Raw genomic sequence first — 18,365 nt, forward strand, 5'->3', positions numbered from 1 at the left:
CCCCACTTGAGGAGATGTAGAGGCGGTCATGAGTGGCGGCGAATGCTGACAGGTAACTTTGAAAATGGTTGATCTTGTCCTAGTATTCTTGCAGGTCCTTGACAGATAAGGGCGTAGGGAAGATCTGACTGGCTGCTACATTTCAGGGAAAGAGTGAAGTCCTTCACGAGTGATGCAGTGCCCTAAAAACGATACTTCGTTGGTCCCAAATGTACATGTGTCATACTGGACTACAAGTCCATTCTGTTTTACGGGGTCCTGAACGATGCGAAGGTGATGGAGGTGTTCCATAATAAAAGTAATTATAGGTGTATGTACCAAGGGAGGTGGTTATGGCGATCTTGAGGATATCTTCTGGGTTCATGGGTATCTGATAGTACCCCTTAAGGTGGTCTGGCATTAAGAAAACATTTACTTTATGTAAGTAGGTAGTCATGTCAGCGATGTTTAGGAAGCAGTAGTTATACAGTACTGCCTCCATGTTCAGTAAACTGTAATCTTTCTTCATGACAACGTGTAAGGGTGACGACCATGGGTTTCATGCTTTTTGGGAAAGGCAAATTTCAACCACTTCAGCAAACGTTTGTTCATCAGTTGCTGAACGATGAGGTGACAGATGTCTGAATCTTACAAACACCAGAGGCCCAGTTGATAAATATCATATTTAGATGGAACTATGGGCATTTAAGTAAGTTCTGGATGAAAAACTTCCGGGCACAGCATGAGGGGGTGGGCATAGGCATCCCTGGGTGCACTGATGGGGAGAGCGAGGTTGGAGAGAGTGGGTTTGAAAGGTGTCGAGTAAAACGAATCCAAGTTGATCAACCGACGGTAAGTAACCTCAATCAGGAGATGGATATCAGAGAGAAATTCTGCACCAAGGATATGGTAGTGTGATGCCAACAACGAGAAAATTCCAATTACATTTGGCACTTCCAAACAATAATGTGAGGGTTTCATAACTGAGGGTCAGTATTGCTGATCTATTGGCAGCTATCACGTGGATGTCGGCAGACTTAGACAAACTGCATCGTGTCCTGAAGAGTGGCCTTGGCAGAAGAGAATGGCAAGGACCCGTGTCTACCAAAAATGGCACACCCCAGAGAAGATTAGTTACAGGGGAGGCCGTCGCTGCAAGCAGTGGCCTACTTACATGTTCATTGAGCTACTGATTGTCGTTCAACCATTTCTTCGTAGCAGCCCCGAATTTTGAAATATAGTAGCATAACTACGGCTGATGGGCGTCAGTAAATGGCTGGAGAGGTCTATTGGGTTAGAGCGTAAACACAACACAACGCAACAAAAAGTATTCATGACAAGCAGCATCAGCCCTATTATTTATTTGTATAGATTGCAAAAGACTGTGTTTGTAGTCACTTTCTTTCCCCGGCCCGTAAGCAGCTCATATGTATTTCTCAACTGGCTCTCACGCTGAAAAGATTGTCTGCCCCTGACATATAAGTCAGGCTCAGATATTTTACTGGACAACATAGGCCATTAACCTAGGGCTTGCTGGTACCTAGGGGTCCACTGAGGACTTGTTGGTATATACCAGGGACATGGGGATGAATGGTTTGTTTCATTGTTTCCTAAAATTATTTCATATTATTACTTTTGGGGTCCACTTATAAAAAGTGGTCTTGGGCCCACATACAGATAAATCCAGTCCTGAGTACAGTTATGTCAAATTAAATTGAAATGAATAAATTAGTCTTAGTTAAGTTTTATCCTTACCTATTAAGAATAATATCCTTAATGATACACATTGTTGCCTCACAGTAATTGTTAGTGTGATGGCCTCTCAACACTGCACCAGCTCTGAAGGCAATCGCCCACTCCTCTTGCCTTGGGACTAGGGTGGTCAGGTAGATGAAAAATTGAATTGAAATCACTATAGCATGAGTTATTACACGTGGTTAAAGAAAGGAAAAAATGTATATTAAAGTGTAAAACTTGATCCATATTATACAACAGAAAAAATACCTGCACTACTTTCCAAAGACTTTACTAATAGTGAGAAATGATATTTTCATAAAATAAATTTTTGAGCATACTTACCTGCTGGTTATATAATGGCTAAAGTCCCTAGACGCCCGGCAGATAATTCAAAATCTCGCGCGGCTTATCGCAGATATGCCAGGTGTACACTAGCGCCCTCGTGGTACTACAGGTAGAACTCTACCAAACCACTTCCGATTTTCCATGCCCCATGGTCTCTAGAGGGGAGGAGGGTGGGTTTTTAACTTATATAACCAGCGGGTAAGTATATTCAAAAGTTTATTTTATTATGAAAATATAATTTTTAAATATAAATCTTACCCGCTGGTTATATAATGGCTGATTGACACCCATTGGTGGCGGGTCAGAGACAGCTGCATAATTGGAAATTCACTTAAGAGTTACATAAACAACTTAGGTGGTTCTCACCTGATAAGGAAGCTGACCGCAATGCTCTGCCTCATTTTGTCTGCTATCCTTAACAGATCCAGCAGTCCACCCAGGGGGCTGATGATCTCTAGGAGCTGTCAAACGGTTCAATAACCTATAACATGACAGGACCTCAACTAATACCCTTGTTCCGGGCGCTCTCTAGGAACAAAATGACCACCTGACTACATCAAAGATTGCGGAAGATTGCCGACCAATCTTCCGTTCAACCATTAAAATATATATAAAAGTTCTAAGAGAAGAACAGGGGTAATAGGAATTAAGGGAAATATAGTGGTGGATATTTCACCTACTACTGCACTCGTTGTTACGAATGATCCCAAAACGTAACTGTCCTTATAAAGAGACTGGAAACGGTATAAGGAAAAAATTTTCTCCCCCCGAGAATCGTAAACGCTAAACAGAGATGAAATTGACCTCTTTTAGCTCAGACCAAACCTACACTCGCGGGGCAGCGTGCACGCCAACTCAAGCGTGAGTGAAGGCTGAGAGAGAACATCAACTGCAGTCCCATGAGCGACCTGGGAGAGTCCCTATGACATTTCAAGCACGCCTTGTACGCGAACTGAACGTATCCAATGCTGTGAGATACCGTCAACAGTAGTCGCTAGACCTCAGAAGAAAGTAGTAGATAATTCCCCAAACTGGGGGAGGAGAAGAAGCGTGAAAAGAAGCAAACTGAGCACCTTTTCTCCCGAAGAACTATGTGTCTTACACGATTTTGGTGCTGACACGTCGCCTTCTTTCGAAAAGAAAAACTTCCGGCGAACATCAGTTACAGTGATCCCTCGCTACTTCGCGGTTCGACTATCGTGGATTCACCACTTCGCGGATTTTTTTCATAACGCATGTATATACAGTACATATATCGCGGATTTTCAGGAAATTTCGAAAATACCGCGATGCGACCGATGGTGCGAGATTTGAGAAAGTAAGGAAAAATTATATTTTAATTATAAAATAAATTTTTGAATATACTTACCCGGTGAATATATAATAGCTGCAACTCTGTTGCTCGACAGACCAAAAACAGTAAAAACTCGCCAGCGATCGCTATACAGGTTGCGGGTGTGCCCACCAGCGCCAACTGTCGGCCAGATACCACTCCCGATGTAAACAAAGACTCAATTTCTTCTCATCCCACTGCGTCTCTATTGGGGAGGAAGGGAGGGTCGTTTAATTTATATATTCACCGGGTAAGTATATTCAAAAATTTATTTTATAATTAAAATATCATTTTTAAATATTTAACTTAGCCGGTGAATATATAATAGCTGATTCACACCCAAGGAGGTGGGTAGAGACCAGAGTTAAATATGTTTACATCGTATAAGCTAAGAGTTTTTTATTTCATTTTGGCAGTTATCAATATAACAAAACCAAAATAAATATGTACCTGGTAAGGAAGTCGACTTAGACGATTACTCTGCCTTGTAAGTACGTCTTCCTTACGGAGCCCAGCGATCCTCTTAGGATGCTGACAGACCCCCAGGAGCTGAAGTATCAAGGGCTGCAACCCATACAACAGGACCTCATCAAACCCCTAATCTGGGCGCTCTCAAGAAATGACTTTGACCACCCGCCAAATCAACCAGGATGCGAAAGGCTTCTTAGCCTTCCGGACAACCCATAAAAACATTAAAACATTTCAAGAGACAGATTAAAAGGATATGGAATTAGGGAATTGTAGTGGTTGAGCCCTCACCCACTACTGCACTCGCTGCTACGAATGGTCCCAGTGTGTAGCAGTTCTCGTTAAGAGACTGGACATCTTTTAAGTAAAATGACGCGAACACTGACTTGCTTCTCCAATAGGTTGCGTTCATGATACTTTGCAGAGATCTATTTTGCTTAAAGGCCATGGAAGTTGCTACAGCTCTAACTTCGTGCGTCTTAACCTTAAGCAAAGATCGGTCTTCCTCACTCAAGTGTGAATGAGCTTCTCGTATTAACAATCTGATAAAACATGACAAAGCATTCTTTGACATAGGCAAGGATGGTTTCTTAACCGAACACCATAACGCTTCAAATTGGCCTCATAAAGGTTTAGTACGAGCTAAGTAGAACTTAAGAGCTCTAACAGGGCATAAGACTCTTTCTAGTTCATTGCCTACGATCTCCGATAAGCTGGGAATATCGAAAGATTTAGGCCAAGGACGAGAAGGTAGCTCATTTTTGGCTAGAAAACCAAGTTGCAGAGAACAAGTAGCTTTTTCTGACGAAAATCCGATGTTCTTGCTGAAGACATGAATCTCACTGACTTTTTTAGCCGAGGCTAAGCATACCAGGAAAAGAGTCTTAAGAGTGAGATCTTTCAGGGAGGCTGACTGTAAAGGCTCAAACCTGTCTGACATGAGGAATCTTAGGACCACGTCTAAATTCCACCCAGGAGTAGCCAAACGACGCTCCTTAGTGGTCTCGAAAGACTTAAGGAGGTCTTGCAGATCTTTATTGTTGGAAAGATCTAAGCCTCTATGCCGGAAGACCGATGCCAACATGCTTCTATAGCCCTTGATAGTGGAAGCTGAAAGGGATCGTCCTTTTCTCAGGTATAAGAGAAAATCAGCTATTTGGGCTACAGAGGTACTGGTCGAGGATACAGAAACTGACTTGCACCAGTCTCGGAAGACTTCCCACTTCGATCGGTAGACTCTAATGGTAGATGCTCTCCTTGCTCTTAGCAATCGCACTGGCTGCCTCCTTCGAAAAGCCTCTAGCTCTCGAGAGTCTTTCGATAGTCTGAATGCAGTCAGACGAAGAGCGTGGAGGCTTTGGTGTACCTTCTTTACGTGTGGCTGACGTAGAAGGTCTACTCTTAGAGGAAGACTTCTGGGAACGTCTACTAACCATCGAAGTACCTCGGTGAACCCTTCTCTCGCGGGCCAGAGGGGAGCAACTAACGTCAACCTTGTCCCTTCATGAGAGGCGAACTTCTGCAGTACCTTGTTGACAATCTTGAATGGTGGGAATGCGTAAAGATCCAGATGTGACCAATCTAGGAGGAAGGCATCTATATGTATTGCTGCTGGGTCCGGGACTGGAGAGCAATAGATTGGAAGCCTCTTGGTCAGCGAGGTTGCAAAGAGATATATGGTGGGTTGACCCCAAGTCGCCCAAAGTCTCTTGCACACATCCTTGTGGAGGGTCCATTCGGTTGGAATTACTTGACCTTTCCGACTGAGACAATCTGCTAGGACGTTCAAGTCGCCCTGGATGAACCTCGTTACTAGGGAGATGCCTCGATCTTTTGACCAGATGAGCAGGTCCCTTGCGATCTCGTACAACGTCAGTGAGTGGGTACCTCCCTGTTTGGAGATGTACGCCAAGGCCGTGGTGTTGTCCGAGTTTACTTCCACCACTTTGCCTCGAAGGAGATACTCGAAGCTTCTCAAGGCCAGATGAACCGCCAAAAGCTCCTTGCAGTTGATATGCATGCTCCTCTGACTCGAGTTCCACAGACCTGAGCATTCCCGACCGTCCAGCGTCGCGCCCCAGCCCAAGTCCGATGCTTCCGAGAAGAGAACGTGGTTGGGTATCTGAACTGCCAGGGGAAGACCCTCTCTTAGGCTGATATTGTCCTTCCACCAAGTCAGACAAGACTTTATCTTTTCGGAAATCGGGATCGAGACCACCTCTAGCGTCTTGTCCTTTTTCCAGTGAAAAGCCAGATGGAATTGAAGAGGACGGAGGTGTAGTCTTCCTAATGATACAAATTGCTCCAGGGATGACAGCGTCCCTACCAGACTCATCCACAGCCTGACTGAGCAGCGTTCTTTCTTCAGCATCTTCTGGATGGAGAGCAGGGCTTGATCTATTCTGGGGGCCGACGGAAAAGCCCGAAAAACTTGACTGTGAATCTCCATCCCTAAATACAGAATAGTTTGGGATGGGACCAGCTGTGACTTTTCCAAATTGACTAGGAGTCCCAATTCCTTGGCCAGATCTAGAGTCCAATTGAGATCCTTCAGACAGCGATGACTGGAAGAGGCTCTGAGAAGCCAGTCGTCCAAGTACAGGGAGGCTCTGATCTCCGATAGCTCGAAACTGGTACCCCACATTCCTGTAAACAAACCTCAAAAACGGTGGGAATCCGGGTTTATAGGAATGTGGAAGTATGCCTCCTGAAGGTCGAGAGAGACCATCCAGTCGCCTTCCATAAATGCTGTCAAGACAGCCTGGTAGACTTCATCGCGAAGTTTGTCTTGACAATGAACACATTGAGCGCACTTGCCTCTTACGTACTCCTGCAGTGAACATGGCTGCCAAATCATGGAGCTATCCCTGAGGGACTTGTCTCTGCAGAGAACGTGGCTGTCAGATCATTGGAGCCATCTCTGAAAGCCTTGTTTATGCATGACATAATTGTACAGCAAAACTTCAAAGGCTCGAAAACAGCTGTGAAGTTGACCTGTAAAATCTTGGAGCGTCTCCTGGCCAGGCGCCAGGGAGAGTCTACGAGATTTTAGAAGTCTATCTGGGCAGAGGCAGGAACTCCCAAGCCGAGAACTTCTCTCGTGTCATATCAGACTCTCGTTCTATAAGCCAGTTTAAAAGAAGGGAAAGCAAAGGCTGTATCCCCCAAACTCCTCCTGGTGATAAACCAGTCGCCTAGCAAACGTAAAGCTCTCTAGGAGAGCGAGAGAGCACTAGCTTATAAAACAACGGCTTCGAAGTAGCTAGGCCTAGTGTAAGCTCTGACGTTTAGGCGAACGAGGAGCAGCAGTTACAAAAAGATCCGGACAAAGATCCTTAAAAATCAGCATGATTTAATTAAAGTCCATAGAGGGCTAAGCAGCTTTAGGCTCCTCTCCGTCTGACAGTCCTCAAGGGAATATCAGTAGGAGGGGGAACAGCAACTTCCTCATCTAAAGGAACCTTGTCCGATAATAGCTGAGTCTCAAGCAAGGGAGAGACCTACCGTGGTGGCAATGCTTTACAAGCAGAGTCCACACGCACTGGTGCATTAGTAGCGGACCAGGACGCAACGTCATGTAACAGCTTGACAGTCTGTGAACTGTCAACAACAACAGGTGAGAGAGACCAGGACGCAACGTCATGTAACTGCTTGACAGTCTGTGAACTGTCAACAACAACAGGTGCGTGAGGACGCACAGCGTCCACTCGAGACTGCTTTGACCGCCTAGATTGAGCAGTCAAAACAACTCTAGAATGCGGAGGTTGACGCACAGCGTCAAAACAAGTCAACTCCGATTGTTAGCGAACGTCCTGAACGTCAACAGGAGCATCAGCAAGTGGCCTAACGTCCAAATGTGGCTGAAAATCCACACGAGACCGCATCAAGTGTGGTTCTAAACAACCTGACTGACGTGACTTAGCTACGCCAACGTCACCAGGACGCACAAAGGAACGTTAGGTTGGCTGAAAGCAATATCACTTTATCACTACGATTTTCTGTTTGCACTTATTTCACTGAAATCAAAACTTTTACTGATTTCTACCTGAAGCACGCAATTCTACCCTCATCAAAAGGTAGTAAATGTGAAATCAGTCGTATAAAGCAAGCACATTAATACCAGCAAAACACAGTAAACATCTTTTAAGATAAAAAATTCAGTGGCTGGGGAAGAGACTAAACACTAGTTCATTCAAAACTACGTTTTCAATCTCTCACCGTACATTGCCTGGGGACGAGAATAAAACTAAAAACGTTTTATCCTTTCTCCCCGTACAGAGACTAGGGACGAGAGTAACTCGAGAACAACGTTACCCGCTTGAACGGAACGTTTTCTCTCCTCTCTCTCCCTCCGTCTCTATCTCTCTCTCTCTCTCTCTCTTAATTTCGCACCTAAGAGAAGAGCCCAATTACGTTTCGTTAAAAAAACATGTTATTTGACCAAAGGAAAAAACTGAAAGGTTTTTCAATTAAAAAGTTCCTTTAAAATAGAATTTAAAACATTTAAGCTTTGAAAGAAGAATGAACAAAACGTCAGAATCGATTTACTCTTTCTGCAAAGTGAAACCGTGATACTCTCTCTCTCTATCGTAACGATAGAGCGCAAACTGCGTAGCATAAATAAACTAAACGTTAGTTCATCTTTGAAAACAGTACGAAGACTATTCAAAGAAAATCTTTCATAAAATATTTATTAAAAATATTCATTTAAAAAGTTTTAAATCATTAGCTCTTTAAAAGCTATTACGATTGAAAAGGGCTCAACGTTGTTTAACTTCGGTTTCCAAGTTAGGACCGCCTACTCTCAGGAAAGGTCGCATATAAACAAATCATTAAAATTTATTTTTATGTTTATTATAAATGGAAAGTTAATCAAAGAGGCCTAATAAAGGCGGTGAGATATAAAATATATAGAGGAAAATCTATAATTAATTTGTAACGTGATAAGATAATTGCTAAAAGCCTAAACACACTTCCGTCTAAGGGAAGGGTCGGCCATTTAAAAGTCAAAGAAAGTCCATACTCTCTTTGTCATCAAAAATTAAATCTATCCAAAAACGAGTTCAAGATTTAAGATGAAGATAAAACACCTGCACTGCGAAAGCTCAAACCAAAATGAAGTACTTCACCAAATATGTTGAGAAAACTCCAGGTTCTACAGCGAGTAAAAGTACGTCTTGTCGACACGTCGACAGAGAAGAAATTGAGTCTTTGTTTACATCGAGAGTGGTATCTGGCCGACAGTTGGCGCTGGTGGGCACACCCGCAACCTGTATAGCGATCGCTGGCGAGTTTTTACTGTTTTTTGTCTGTCGAGCAACAGAGTTGCAGCTTTTATATATTCACCGGCTAAGTTAAATATTTAAAATTGAATCATGATTGATTTTCAATATAAATGAAACTTTGAGGAGCAACAAAGATATCATTTGTTAGAGAGATAGAGAGGGGTAAGGAATGGGAGGTAGTGAAAAGTAGCCCACAGAGAGAGAGAGAGAGAGAGAGAGAGAGAGAGAGAGAGAGAGAGAGAGAGAGTGTTGTTTTAAATGTAATAAACAATAAAATTCGACAGGTTATAACACATTGGTGCTTATGTAATATCAACTGTATAGACGGTTTGAATAAGTTAAGAAATGGTATAACCGATACTTTGTTAGTGTATTCGTACGCTCTCAAGAGCGGCAGCTAGACGCCAGCTGATCTGATCACAGCCAAAAGTAAAACAAAAAGAAGTCAACAATACTCGATTTTTAAAACACACCCGAAATTTAAAAACAAAAGTATACGCTTTCTTAATGTGCAATTAACTATTTAAAGAGTAGCAATTTTCTAGAATAAAATGATGTTTCCCAAAAAATAGTGGTTTGCTGATGAAATTGGATGTCGTATTTTTAGCAACGATTGAAATGGATGTAAACTCGGCATAATTTTTTCGTTTCGTATTTAATTGACACTAAGAAAACTAATTTTAGTTTCTTCATCTATATGTAAGTATTGTATAACACGGAGAGAGAGAGAGAGAGAGAGAGAGAGAGAGAGAGAGAGAGAGAGAGAGAGAGAGAGAGAGATGAATCAGCTGTTTTAATCGAATGCCGTCTTTTTGTTACGTGAGAATTTCATCGCCACGACTAACAACAACATACTGTACTGAACTTTACAGTATTATACAGACTACTGTAATATGATAAAATAAAACATTTGTAATAACCTATTTTATATGAAATGGGGCTATTTTTTTTGTTTAAAATTTACATTTACGTACGTAAAACAACTCTCTCTCTCTCTCGTAAATTGTTTTCCTGCTTTGCTACGTATGTATGATTTTATATAGATACGGTAAATAATATTTGTAATAACATATTTTCTAAAAGCTTTTACTGTAATATCATTATTTATCACTTTCATCATGCGCGCTAAATGCCTTCGTTTGTTTATTACGATTGAAGATGGAGCGTACTTTATGACGCCGCCGTTTCAGGCGGCGTCATAAAGAAAAACATTTCATTTGGAAGTCCTAAGAAAAATTAAGTAAATCATTGGTAATAACAAAATCAACATACTGTATAATCAATATAATCGATGCAAAAACTAACCTATACAAAAATGTGTACACAAAATGCGTTTGTTTCTTCATTATGATCAGAGATAAACGTAAACAAAACATTGGTTGCCATTTTTTATCGTGCTTTTTATCGTGTTTAGGAAACGCATGATATAAAATTGCCTTTAATATTTGTGCCTGTTTTAGTTTAGGGTACAGTACATGCATTAAGTGTTCTGTACATTAAAGGGTAGTTTGTTAACAGTACTACGTACAAGGGAAGGTTTTTAAAGTCTGAATATACATGTTAAATAAATACGTAAATATGGTGTCACTACTTCGCGGATTTTCACCTATCGCGGTCGGGTCTGGAACCTATCTCCTGCGATAAACGAGGGATCACTGTACTACCAATTAATTGCAAAATAAAATGTTCCTTTTATATAGTACAACTTAAAAACTTGAGAAGTAAGAAGAATGTACTATTCATAGAAATAGCTAAAAAATATTGTAATATTGTAACGATACTGACAACTGAATCAGTAGAACTTCAAAAGTTCAAAGTTGGAGCAAATGCTTTTTTGTTGACCAGACGGACATGAGTCTTTTTATAGTTTATATATGACATTTTTGTTGTTGACGTTGTTAATAGTTTATATATGATATATCTCTTTTGAAATTACTTTTTTTAGAATGATTTATTGTTAATTTGTTCTCTTCAGTTATTTATTTCCTTATTTCCTTTTCTCACTGGGCTATTTTTCCCTATTGGAGCCCCTGGGCTTATAGCGTCTTGCTTTTCCAATTAGGGTTGTAGCTTGGATAGTAATAATAATAATAATAATAACTGCGTAACAAAAATGAACTGAACGATAGTTAATCTTTGCAAACAGATCGAAGAATATGTGAAGAAAAAACTATTAAAAGGAAAAAATTTCTCAATTATAATCCTTTAATTTAATTTATAACTTAATACTTCAAAAGGAAGTATTCACATATCATTCTTTGTAAAAAAAGCAAGACAGACTTTTAGCCTACGGAAGAGGCTGTGACGTCATCAATGGACGAAATGTTTACATCCCGCCCTTATGCTTTCGTGAGGTTTAAAATAGGTTGAAAAACCTTCTAATTCTACCTTTTAAGTTATAAATATGTGATCACAGATCAAATAAAACAAATAAACGAAAGCCCAAACTCCAAAACGTTAATACATCACCAAATAACGTCCAAACAGAGTAAGAAAACGAGAGAGAATTTCCAATAGTACAGCCAGCTATGGCGGCAGAGAAAATCTGAAGTGGTTTGGCATAGTTCTACCTGTAGTACCGCGAGGGCGCTAGTGTACACCTGGCATATCTGCGATAAGCCGCGCGAGATTTTCAATTTTTTGCCGGGCGTTCAGGGACTTTAGCCATTATATAACCAGCGGGTAAGTTTTATATTTAAAAACGTATGATACCATTTGAAATTGGGGTATTTCTCAGAAAAAGGATTGTTTAGTAGCTTCTCCAGCAAATCTTGAAAAACTTCTCTTGACTCTGCATAAACAAGAGTTTTTACTGCAGCCATTAGTTCTTGACGATCATTTTTATGGATGCCATGCTTGGAATCAAGGAGCCAGCGCCATACTTGTTGTAGTATGTGAAATATACATAGGAATTGCTGGTAAGTAATTGTCCGTCATGAAGGACTGCGGCTTTCCTTTCCCATAAAAGGCATAGTCCCCCAGTGCTTCCTTTACCATACCAAACCCTGTAAAGCACACAATAGGAAATTATATATAAATTGCATTCCATAAAAAAAACTTGAAAAGCTAATACACAAAAAAATAGGAAACCAAGAATTAAAAGATACACTATACACATTAATTACCTTTAGTTAATGTTGCTTCATCTTGAGAAGAGGTAAAAACCACAGCCAACGGCACAGCCCCAGCTGGTCCAGCACAAAGGAATGGTACGACTGCTGTGTTTAGCTGATCAACACAGCCTGTTGCATCAATAAACACCACTTCGCCTGCCTCTCTCAGCTGCCTGTGTGCTCTCATCATGAAGGGGGTAACCAAAACAACTGCAAACTTATCAGTTTCATGACTACTTTTCAGAATGAGTTCTGGATGGTCTTCTGCATATTTCCTTATTGCATCAAACATTGATGGGGTATTAAGTCCTCCATGCTCACTCTGCCTCCATACTGTCCACATATACTGAACAGACTTTGGAGATGGATTTATAGATTTATTGGCTTGATCATACAAGTCTTCACTCAAGTCCATCTTTAACAAATGGTGCCTGTATGCTTGACCTGGTGTCAAACCTGTAAAATATAAGCACATATTTTTAATACCCACCCTGTGTTGGGATGTAAGAATACTGAAATTGTATTCCATGCTTTTTGAAAACACCAAATGGAAGGAATGGATAGATGGTCCTACAAAATCAGAAGAAACATGTTGCTAAGTATTACATGCAGTTTCCAATGTGATTTTAATTACCTGTAAAAAACATTAAATGCACAATGTTTTATTATTGGAGTACTTTATTTACTTGTGGTAGTGCTACAAAGTAAAACTCATGGGGCATAATTTCAGTATATACATACTGTACTGATGGATTAGGATATAGCTTACAGCTTATTTTTAAGCTTAAAGTAATATGTGGCTACTTGTATATCTTAAGCTTAGAGCTTACGTTATATATATTATGCTTAGAGCTTATATTATATATCTTAAGCTTAATTAAAGCTTATATTATATATCTTAAACTTAGAGCTTATATTATATATATTAAGTTTAGAGCTTTTACTATATATCTTAAGCTTAGGGCTTATATTATATATCTTCAGCTTAGAACTTATATTATATATCTGAAGCTTGGAGCTTAAATTATACATCTTAAACATGATATTTTCCTTATAAAATAAATTTTTGAATATACAGTACTTACCCGGTGAATATATAAGTAGCTGACGTCTCCGACGGCCCGACAGATTCCAAAAAACGATCGCCATGAAGGTTGCGGGTGTGCCCACCAGCGCCGACTATCGGCCAGATACCGCATATACTTCTCAACCAAATATTAAACTTAGCCGGTGAATATATAAATAGCTGATTCACACCCATGGTGGTGGGTAAAGACCAGTATTAAAAAAATAAAGGCGTATATGCTCAAGAGTTTTTGACAAATATTCAAAAAAACAAACTTAAGTATAGGTACCTGGTAAGGAAGCTGACTCTGATGATTACTCTGCCTCATTAGTCCGCTATCCTCACGAAGCCCAGCCATCCTCTCAGGATGCTGAAAGACTCCCAGGAGCTGCTATATCCAGGGTGACCACCCCTATAACAGGACCTCATCAATACCCTTAATCTGGGCGCTCTCAAGAAACAACATTTTGACCACCCGCCAAATCAAAAAGATTGCGAAAGACTTCTTAGTCTTCCGTACAACCCAAAACAAGATTAAAAATTTCAAGAGTAGATTAAAAGGATATTGGGATTAAGGGAATGTAGTGGTAGAACCCTCACCCACTACTGCACTCGCTGCTACGAATGGACCCAGTGTATAGCAGTCCTCATAAAGAGTCTGGACGTCTTTCAAGTAAAATGAAGCGAACACCGACTTGCTCCTCCAAAAGGTCGCGTCCATAATACTTTTAAGGGATCTATTTTGCTTAAATGCCACCGAAGCCGCTATCGCTCTAACTTCATGAGCCTTGACCTTAAGCAAACTACGATCCTTCTCACTTAAATGAGAATGTGCCTCCCGAATTAAAAGTCTAATAAAGTAAGATAACGCATTCTTGGACATGGGCAAAGAGGGCTTTTTAACAGAGCACCATAAAGCCTCTGAACTACCTCGTAGCGGTTTAGTTCTAGATAAGTAAAACTTAAGAGCTCTAACGGGGCACAGCACTCTTTCAACTTCATTACCTACGATCTCAGAAAGACTAGGTATTTCAAAAGATTTAGGCCAAGGATGAGACGGAAGTTCATTCTTGGCCAAAAAACCAAGTTGAAGAGAAGATATTGCTTTATTTGTTGAAAAGCCGATGTTCTTACTAAAAGCATTGATCTCACTGACCCTTTTAGCCGAAGCCAAGCTCACCAAAAAAAGTGTCTTGAGGGTAAGATCCTTCAGGGAGGCTGAATTTAAAGGTTCAAACCTGTCTGACATTAGGAACTGTAGGACCACGTCCAAGTTCCAAGCAGGGGTTGAAATATGACGCTCCTTAGAGGTCTCGAAAGACTTAAGGAGGTCTTGGAGATCTTTGTTATTTGAAAGATCCAAACCTCTATGCCTGAAAACAGAAGCCAACATGCTTCTGTAGCCTTTAATGGTGGATGCAGAGAGGGAGCGACCGTTTTTCAGATATAGCAGAAAATCCGCAATCTGCGCTACAGAGATACTGGAAGAGGAAGTAGAGGAGGACTTGCACCGATCTCTAAATACCTCCCACTTCGACTGGTAGACCTTGATGGTAGAGGATCTTCTAGCCCTCGCGATCGCTCTAGCTGCCTCCTTCGAAAATCCTCGAGCTCTCGAGAGTCTTTCGATAGTCTGAAGGCAGTCAGACGAAGCGCGGGGAGGCTTTGATGAAGTCTCTTTACGTGAGGCTGTCGTGAGAGATCTATCCGCAAAGGCAGACTCCTTGGGATGTCTACCAGCCATAGAAGTACCTCTGTGAACTACTCTCTCGCGGGCCAGAGGGGAGCAACCAACGTCAACCTGGTCCCTTCGTGAGAGGCGAACTTCTGCAACACCTTGTTGAGGATCTTGAAAGGTGGAAAGGCATAAATGTCCAGGTGAGACCAGTCCAGCAGAAAGGCATCTATGTGGGCCGCCTCTGGATCTGGGACCGGAGAGCAATAAGTCGGGAGCCTTTTTGTCAGCGAGGTCGCAAAGAGATCGATGGTGGGTTGACCCCAAGTCATCCAAAGACTCTTGCACACATCCTTGTGTAGCGTCCACTCCGTAGGAATCACCTGACCTCTTCGACTGAGACAGTCTGCCAAGACATTCAACTTCCCTTGGACGAACCTCGTCAAAAGCGAGACGTTTCGGTCTTTTGACCAAATGAGGAGGTCCCTTGCGATGACGAAAAGAGCGTGGGAGTGAGTGCCTCCTTGCTTCGAGATGTAAGCCAAGGCCGTGGTATTGTCTGCATTCACTTCTACCACCTTGTTTCGAATCAGACTCTCGAAACTCCTCAGTGCTAAATGGACTGCTAACAGCTCCTTGCAGTTTATGTGTAGGCTCCTCTGGTCTGCGGCCCAAAGACCCGAGCATTCCAGACTGTCCAGAGTCGCCCCCCAACCCAAATCCGATGCGTCTGAAAATAACACATGGTTTGGGTTCTTGACTGCCAGAGAAAGACCTTCCCGAAGTCTTATATTGCTGTCCCACCAAGCTAGGCAAGTCTTGACTGGATCGGAGATTGGAATCGAGACCGTCTCTAAAGTTTTCTCCTTGTTCCAATGGGAATCTAGGTGGAACTGGAGAGGGCGTATGTGAAGTCTCCCTAGAGAGATAAACTGTTCCAGAGACGAAAGCGTCCCTAGGAGGCTCATCCAGTCTCTCACAGAGCAACGGTTTTTCTCTAGCACGAGACGGACTTTGAGCAAAGCCTGCTCGATCCTGTTGGCAGACGGAAAAGCCCGAAAAGCTAGACTCTATCTCCATCCCCAAATAGAGAATCGTTTGGGAGGGAGTCAGCTGTGACTTCTCCATGTTCACCAAGAGGCCCAACTCCTTCGCAAGATCCAAAGTCCACTGTAGGTCCTGCAGACAGCGATGACGGGACGACGCTCTGAGTACCCAGTCGTCCAAATACGGGGAGGCTCTGATCCCCGATAAATGTAGGAACTTCGCAACATTTCTCATGAGCCTCGTAAAAACAAGAGGAGCAGGGCTGAGGCCGAAGCACAGGGCTCGGAATTGATACACCACATTCCTGTACACAAACCTCAGATAATGTTGAGAGTCTGGATGTATCGGAATGTGGAAGTACACATCCTGCAAGTTGAGAGAGACCATCCAGTCGCCCTCTCTGACTGCAGCCAAAACGGATTTGGTGGTCTCCATCGTTGAGAGTACTGACATCCAGCACTGGCCTCCAACCTCCTGTGTTCTTCGGAACCAGGAAGAGACGGTTGTAAATACCTGGGGATTGAAGGTCCGAGACTTTCACCACCGCCCCCTTTTCTAACAACAGAGACACCTGAAGATGTAATGCCTGTCTCTTTGTCTCCTCTCGATACCTGGGAGAGAGGTCTATCGGATCTTTTACTAGAGGAGGTCTCCATATAAAAGGAATTTTGTAACCCTTCTTCAGCAACAAAACAGACTCCCGGTCTGCACCCCTCTTCTCCCAGGCCTGCCAGAAGTTGGTCAATCTGGCACCTACTGCTGTCTGAGGACGTGGGCAGTCAGACTCTGCCACGGGAGGATTTACATCCTCTCTTCTTGCCTCGCTTACTATCGGCACGAGAGCCTCCCTTACTGGGAGCTCTGCCACGAGAGGACGGGATAAACCTTGTCGCTGGAGTGTCAAATTTAGGTCTGTTGACATAAGAAGACGAAGGCACAGCCTTACGACCAGACGTGGCCATTAAATCATGAGTGTCCTTCTGTACAAGCGACGCTGCAATATCTTTAATAAGCTGCTGCGGGAACAAGGCAGAAGACAATGGCGCAAAGAGAAGTTCTGACCTTTGACAAGGAGTGACACCTGCAGACAGAAAAGAACACAGAGTCTCTCTCTTCTTAAGAACCCTTGCTGTGAAAGTAGCAGCAAGTTCATTAGAGCCATCTCTAATTGTCTTGTCCATGCACGACATAATCTGAACAGAGACATCTCGGTCTGCTGACGAGACCTTCCTACTCAAGGCTCCCAGAGACCAATCCAAAAAATTGAAAACCTCAAAGGCACGGTAAATTCCTTTGAGGAGATGATCTAGATCCGAAGAGGACCAGCAAACCTTCGAGCGTCTCATGGCCAGACGACGAGGAGTGTCTACGAGGCTTGAGAAGTCTCCCTGGGCAGAGGCAGGCACCCCCAAGCCGAGAACTTCTCCCGTGTCATACCAGACGCTCGCACGAGAAGCCAATTTGAAAGGGGGAAAAGCAAAAGCAGACTTCCCCAAATTCCTCCTGGACATTAACCAGTCGCTCAACAAACGCAAAGCTCTCTTAGAAGAGCGAGAGAGCACTAACTTCGTGAACGATGGAGTCGAAGAAGCTAGGCCCAGCGTGAACTCAGATGGAGGCGAACGAGGAGCAGCAGAAACAAAATGATCAGGAAACAGGTCCTAAAAGATAAGCATGATCTTCTTAAAGTCCAGGGAGGGCTGAGCAACCCTAGGCTCCTCTCCATCCGAAAGAGTCCCCAAAGGAACATCAGCAGGAAGGGGATCAACGACTTCCTCATCCGAAGGAACTTCATCCGACAACGGCAAAGTCTCGCGATACGGAGAAGCATGCCGAGGAGGCAACGCTTGACAGGCTATATCAATATGCGACAGAACCGCAGCAACAGCTGAGGTTAACGACGTCACGTCGAGACTGCAAAGACTGAAAGTCTTGAGGCTGACAAACAACAACAGACTGTGTCGACTGACGTTCGACATCACGTCGGGACTGCACTGACTGCAGGACTTGAGTTTGAAAAACAACACCCGACCGTGGCGACTGACGTTCAACGTCACGTCAGGGCAACGGAGTCGGCCAACGAACGTCACGTTGAGACTGCGGTGATAGTTGTTGAACGTCACCTTGAGTCTGCGGAAAAAAGGTTCCACGTCACGTAACTGACGTGAATGACGAGGAACACGATCAGAGTCGCGTTTAACAGCACCGATAACATTAGCACTAACGTCATAATGATGAGACAAATCTCGCTTAGGCGGTTGAAGACCAGAGTCACGCTTATCGGACTGGCGAACCGCAAGCAAAGGATCTTTACGAA

The 18,365-nt window shown here is 42.7% G+C and overlaps 1 pseudogene; it reads right to left on the reverse strand.

The window, feature by feature from the left end:
- Nucleotides 1-220: 220 nt before the first annotated feature.
- LOC137650991 (uncharacterized) overlaps nt 221-18,365 on the reverse strand; it is a 49,161-nt pseudogene continuing 31,016 nt past the window's right edge.

This window comes from Palaemon carinicauda, chromosome 12 (genome assembly GCF_036898095.1).
Source record: "Palaemon carinicauda isolate YSFRI2023 chromosome 12, ASM3689809v2, whole genome shotgun sequence".
Classification (NCBI taxonomy): Eukaryota; Metazoa; Arthropoda; class Malacostraca; order Decapoda; family Palaemonidae; genus Palaemon; species Palaemon carinicauda.